This window comes from Triticum dicoccoides, chromosome 5A (assembly GCF_002162155.2).
Source record: "Triticum dicoccoides isolate Atlit2015 ecotype Zavitan chromosome 5A, WEW_v2.0, whole genome shotgun sequence".
Classification (NCBI taxonomy): domain Eukaryota; kingdom Viridiplantae; phylum Streptophyta; class Magnoliopsida; order Poales; family Poaceae; genus Triticum; species Triticum dicoccoides.
The window spans coordinates 343,816,295-343,823,634 of NC_041388.1; positions in this window are offsets into that span (position 1 = coordinate 343,816,295).

The window sequence follows — 7,340 nt, forward strand, 5'->3', positions numbered from 1 at the left end:
CTTGCAAACTATGAAGAAGCGGTGGTGAGCCCAGATTCCGCAAAATGGCTTGAGGCCATGAAATCTGAGATGGGATCCATGTATGAGCACAAAGTATGGACTTTGGTTGACTTGCCCGATGATCGGCAAGCCATAGAAAATAAATGGATCTTCAAGAGGAAGACGGATGCTGATAGTAGTGTTACTATCTACAAAGCTAGAATTGTCGCAAAAGGTTTTCGACAAGTTCAAAGTGTTGACTACGATGAGAGTTTCTCACTCGTATCTATGCTTAAGTCTGTCCGAATCATGTTAGCAATTGCCGCATTTTATGAAATCTGGCAAATGGATAAACAAAATTGCATTCCTTAAGAGATTTATTAAAGAAGAGTTGTATATGATACAACCAGAAGGTTTTGTCAATCCTAAAGGTGCTAACAAAATATGCAAGCTCCAGCGATCCATCTATGGACTGGTGCAAGCATCTCGGAGTTGGAATATACGCTTTGATAAGTTGATCAAAGCATATAGTTTTATACAGACTTGCGATGAAGCCTGTATTTACAAGAAAGTGAGTGGGAGCACTACAACATTTCTGATAAGTATATGTGAATGACATATTGTTGATCAGAAATAATGTAGAATTATTCTGCAAAGCATAAAGGAGTGTTTGAAAGGAATTTTCCAAAGAAAGACCTCGGTGAAGCTGCTGACATATCGAACATCAAGATCTATAGAGATAGATCAAGACGCTTGATAAGTTTTTTTCAATGAGTACATACCTTGACAAGATTTTGAAGTAGTTAAAAATAGAACAGTCAAAGAAAGAGTTCTTGTCTGTGTTACAAGGTGTGAAATTGAGTAAGACTCAAAACCCGACCACGACAGAAGATAGAAAGAGAATGAAAGTCATTCCCTATGCCTCAGCCATAGGTTCTATAAAGTATGCCATGCTATGTACCAGATCTATTGTATACCCTACACTGATTTTGGCAAGGTAGTACAATAGTGATCTAGGAGTAGATCACTGGACATCGGTCAAAATTATCCTTAGTGGAATAAGGATATGTTTCTCGATTATGGAGGTGACAAAAAGGTTTGTCGTAAAGGGTTACGTCGATGCAAGTTTTGACACTAATCCAGATGACTCTAAGTCTCAATATGGATACATATTGAAAGTGGGAGCAATTAGCTAGAGTAGCTCTGTGCAGAGCATTGTTGACATAGAAATTTGCAAAATACATACGGATCTGAATGTGGCAGACCCGTTGACTAAACTTCTCTCACAAGCAAAACATGATCACACCTTAGTACTCTTTGGGTGTTAATCGCATAGCGATGTGAACTAGATTACTGAATCTAGTAAACCCTTTGGGTGTTGGTCACATGAAGATGTGAACTAATCACATAAAGATGTGAACTATTAGTGTTAAATCACATGGTGATGTGAACTAGATTATTGACTCTAGTGCAAGTGGGAGACTGAAGGAAATATGCCCTAGAGGCAATAATAAAGTTATTATTTATTTCCTTATATCATCATAAATGTTTATTATTCATGCTAGAATTGTATTAACCGGAAACATAATACATGTGTGAATACATAGACAAACATAGTGTCACTAGTATGCCTCTACTTGACTAGCTCGTTAATCAAAGATGGTTATGTTTCCTAACCATGGACAAAGAGTTGTTATTTGATTAACGGGATCACATCATTAGGTGAATGATCTGATTGACATGACCCATTCCTTTAGCTTAGCACCCGATCGTTTAGTATGTTGCTATTGCTTTCTTCATGACATATACATGTTCCCATGACTATGAGATTATGCAACTCCCATTTGCCGGAGGAACACTTTGTGTGCTACCAAACGTCACAACGTAACTGGGTTATTATAAAGGAGCTCTATAGGTGTCTCCAAAGGTACATGTTGGGTTGGCGTGTTTCGAGATTAGGACTTGTCACTCCGATTGTCGGAGAGGTATCTCTGGGCCCTCTCTGTAATGTACATCACTTAAGCCTTGCAAGCATTGCAACTAATGAGTTAGTTGCAGGATGATGTATTATAGAACGAGTAAAGAGACTTGCCGGTAACGAGATTGAACTAGGTATGGGATACCGACGATCGAATCTCGGGCAAGTAACATACCGATGACAAAGGGAACAACGTATGTTGTTATGCGGTCTGACCGATAAAAGATCTTCGTAGAATATGTAGTAGCCAATATGAGCATCCAGGTTCTGCTATTGGTTATTGACCGGAGACGTGTCTCGGTCATGTCTACATTGTTCTCGAACCCGTAGGGTCCGCACGCTTAAGGTTACGATGACTGTTATATTATGAGTTTATGCATTTTGATGTACCGAAGGTTGTTTGGAGTCCCGGATGTGATCACGGACATGACGAGGAGTCTCGAAATGGTCGAGACATAAAGATTGATATATTGGAAGCCTATGTTTGGATATCGGAAGTGTTCCGGGTGAAATCGGGATTTTACCGGAGTACCGGGAGGTTACCGGAACCCCTCGGGAAGTATATGGGCCTTAGTGGGCCTTAGTGGAAGAGAGGAGAGGTGGCCAGAGATGGGCCGCGCCCCCCTCCCCCCCCTTGGTCCGAATAGGAGAAGGAGAGGGGGCCGGCCCCCCTTCCTCCTCTCTCTCCTTTTTCCCCCTCCGCGAATCCTATTCCAACTAGGAAAAGGGGGAGTCCTACTCCCGGAAGGAGTAGGACTCCTCCTGGCGCGCCACCTCTTGGCCGGCCAGCCCCCCCCTTTTAGCCTTTATATATGGAGGCACGGGGCACCCCTAGAGACACAAGTTGATCCACGTGATCATATTCTTAGTCGTGTGCGGTGCCCCCTTCCACCATAGTCCTCGATAATATTGTAGCAGTGCTTAGGCGAAGCCCTACGACGGTAGTACATCAAGATCGTCACCACGCTGTCGTGCTGACGGAACTCTTCCCCGAAACTTTGCTGGATCGGAGTCCGGGGATCGTCATCGAGCTGAACGTGTGCTAGAACTCGGAGGTGCTGTAGTTTCGGTGCTTGATCGGTCGAGCCGTGGAGACGTACGACTACATCAACCAAGTTAACGCTTCCGTTGTCGATCTACAAGGGTACGTAGATCACACTCTCCCCCTCTCGTTGCTATGCATCACCATGATCTTGCGTGTGCGTAGGAATTTTTTTGAAATTACTACGAAACCCTACACCGCTGCGGAGCGGTACTGCCGCTTGTGACTCCTCAACGGTACTACCGCTGGGTTGCGCGGTACTACCGCTGGAACCCAGACAGGACATAGAAGAGAGAGGAGATATCTCCAATGAAGTGGACGAGCTCGGAGGGTGAGAAGCTGACGTGTACGTGTCGATTCCACCCATGCAATACCCTAGCGGACCCCCTCTTGATAGTACGGTGCACTCTACGCAACTAGTCCACCAAAAGAGAAGCGAAAGAACTACACCGTCTTGAATGACACTCCAAAGGGAAGAAAACTCTCGTGCCAAGGATATCATGAATCCCACTAGTATATAAAAGTGATAACATAGGAGACTCTCTATCATGAAGATCATGGTGCTACTTTGAAGCACAAGTGTGGAAAAAGGATAGTAACATTGTCCCTTCTCTCTTTTTCTCTCATTATATTTTTTTATTTGGGCCTTCTTTCTCTTTTTTTCCTTTTTGGCCTCTTTTCTTTTTTTTCGTCCGGAGTCTCATCCCGACTTGTGGGGGAATCATAGTCTCCATCATCCTTTCCTCACTGGGACAATGCTCTAATAATGATGATCATCACACTTTAATTTACTTACAACTCAAGAATTACAACTCAATACTTAGAACAAAATATGACTCTATGTAAATGCCTCCGGCGATGTACCGGGATGTGCAATGATGCATGAGTGACATGTATGAAGAATTATGAACGGTGGCTTTGCCACAAATACGATATCAACTACATGATCATGCAAGCAATATGACAATGATGAAGCGTGTCATAATAACTGAACGGTGGAAAGTTGCATGGCAATATATCTTGGAATGGCTATGGAAATTCCATAATAGGTAGGTATGGTGGTTGTTTTGAGGAAGGTATATGGTGGGTTTATGATACCGACGAAAGTTGTGCGATACTAGAGAGGCTAGCAATGGTGGAAGGGTAAGAGTGCGTATAATCCATTGACTCAACATTAGTCATAAAGAACTCACATACTTATTGCAAAAATCTATTAGTTATCAAAACAAAGTATTACGTGCATGCTCCTAGGGGGATAGATTGGTAGGAAAAGACCATCGCTCGTCTCCGGCCGCCACTCATAAGGAAGACAATCAATAAATAAATCATGCTCCGACTTCATCATATAACGGTTCACCATACGTGCATGCTACGAGAATCACAAACTTTAACACAAGTATTTCTCAAATTCACAACTACTCAACTAGCATGACTCTAATATCACCATCTCCATATCTCAAAACAATTATCAAGTATCAAACTTCTCATAGTATTCAATGCACTTCTATGAAAGTTTTTATATTATTCCTAAAAGCAAATTTCCATGTTGTTCTAAGGGACTCTCAAAATAATATAAGTGAAGCATGAGAGATCAAATATTTCTATAAAATAAAACCACCGTCGTGCTCTAAAAGATATAAGTGAAGAACTAGAGCAAAAACTATATAGCTCAAAAGATATAAGTGAAGCACATAGAGTATTCTAATAAATTTCAAATCATGCGAGTCTCTCTCAAAAGGTGTGTACAGCAAGGATGATTGTTGTAAACTAAAAATCAAAGACTCAAATCATACAAGACGCTCCAAGCAAAACACGTATCATGTGGTGAATAAAAATATAGCTCCAAGTAAAGTTACCGATAGACGAAGACGAAAGAGGGGATGTCTTCCGGGGCATCCCCAAGCTTAGGCTTTTTGGTGTCTTGAATTTTACCTTGGGGTGCCATGGGCATCCTCAATCTTAGGCTCTTGCCACTCCTTGTTCCATAATCCATCAAATCTTTACCCAAAACTTGAAAACTTCACAACACAAAACTCAAAATAGAAAATCTCGTGAGCTCCGTTAGCGAAAGAAAACAAAACACCACTTCAAGGTACTGTAATGAACTCATTCTTGATTTATATTGGTATTAAACCTACTGTATTCCAACTTCTCTATGGTTTATAAACTCTTTTACTAGCCATAGATTCATCAAAATAAGCAAACAACACACGAAAAACAAAATCTGTCAAAAACAGAACAGTCTGTAGTAATCTGTAGCTAACGCAAACTTATGGAGCCCCAAAAATTCTAAAATAAATTTACGGACGTGAGGAATTTATCTATTAATAATATTCAAAAATAATTAACTAAATATCACTTTCGAAATAAAAATGGCAGCAATTCTCGTGAGCGCTGAAGTTTCTGTTTTTTACAGCAAGATCAAAAAGACGTTCCCCAAGTCTTCCCAACGGTTCTACTTGGCACAAACACTAATTAAACACAAAAACACAACCAAAACAGAGGCTAGATAAATTATTTATTACTAAACAGGAGCAAAAATCAAGAAATAAAAATAAAATTGGGTTGCCTCCCAACAAGCGCTATCGTTTAACGCCCCTAGCTAGGCATAAAAGCAAGGATAGATCTAGGTATTGCCATCTTTGGTATGCAATCCATAAGTGGCTATCATAATAGATTCATATGGTAATTTAACTTTATTTCTAGGAAAGTGTTCCATGCCTTTCCTTAATGGAAATTGGAATTCAATATTCCCTTCCTTAATATCAATAATTGCACCAATCGTTCTAAGAAAAGGTCTGCCAAGAATAATAGAACATGAAGGATTGCAATCTATATCAACAACAATGAAATCTACGGGAACATAGTTCCTATTTCCAACAATAAGAACATCATTAATTCTTTCCATAGTTTTCTTAATGGTGGAATCCGCAAGATGCAAGTTTAAAGAACAATCATCAAAATCATGGAAACCTAGCAAATCACACAAAGTTTTTGGAATCGTGGAGACACTAGCACCCAGATCACACAAAGCATAACACTCATGATCTTTAATTTTAATTTTTATTGTAGGTTCCCACTCATCATAAAGTTTTCTAGGGATAGAAACTTCCAACTCAAGTTTTTCTTCATAAGATTGCATCAAAGCATCAACGATATGTTTAGTAAAAGCTTTATTTTGACTATAAGCATGAGGAGAATTTAGCACGGATTGCAACAAGGAAATACAATCTATCAAAGAGCAATTATCATAATTAAATTCCTTGAAATCCAAGATAGTGGGTTCATTGCTATCTAAAGTTTTAACCTCTTCAATCCCACTTTTATCAATTTTAGCATTAAGATCTAAAAACTCCGAATCATTGGAACGCCTTTTAACTAAAGTTGACTTATCTCTAGTCCCATAATTATCAAGATTCATATTGCAAAACAAAGATCTAATAGGGGACACATCAATCACTTTTAGATCTTCATCCTTGTTATCATGAAAACTAGAAGAACACGCTTTCACAAAGCAATCTTTCTTAGCACGCATCCTAGCGGTTCTTTCCTTGCACTCACCAATGGAAATTCTCATGGCTTTGAGAGACTAATTGATATCATGCTTAGGTGGAATAGATCTAAGTTTCAAAGAATCAACATCAAGAGAAATTCTATCCACGTTCCTAGCCAACTCATCAATCTTAAGCATTTTTTCTTCAATCAAAGCATTGAAACTCTTTTGTGAAGTAATAAATTCTTTAATACTAGATTCAAAATCTGAGGGCATCTTATTATAATTTCCATAAGAATTGTTGTAGGAATTACCATAATTATTAGAGGAATTACTAGGAAACGGCCTAGGATTAAAATTACCTCTATACGCGTTATTACCAAAATTGTTCCTACCAACAAAATTCACATCCATAGATTCATTATTATTCTCAATCAAAGTAGACAAAGGCATATCATTGGGATCAGTAGGAGCATTCTTATTAGCAAAAAATTTCATAAGTTCATCCATCTTTCCGCTCAAAACATTAATCTCTTCAATTGCATGCACTTTTTTACTAGTAGATCTTTCAGTGTGCCATTGAGAATAATTAACCATAATATTATCTAGGAGTTTGGTATCTTCTACTAAAGTGATTTCCATAAAAGTGCCTCCCGCGGCCGAATCTAAAAGATTTCTAGAAGCAAAATTCAATCCGGCATAAAAATTCTGTATAATCATCCATAAATTCAAACCATGTGTAGGGCAATTACATATCATTAATTTCATCCTCTCCCAAGATTGTACAAGATGTTAATGATCAAGTTGCTTAAAATTCATAATATCGTTTATAAGAAAGATGATCTTAG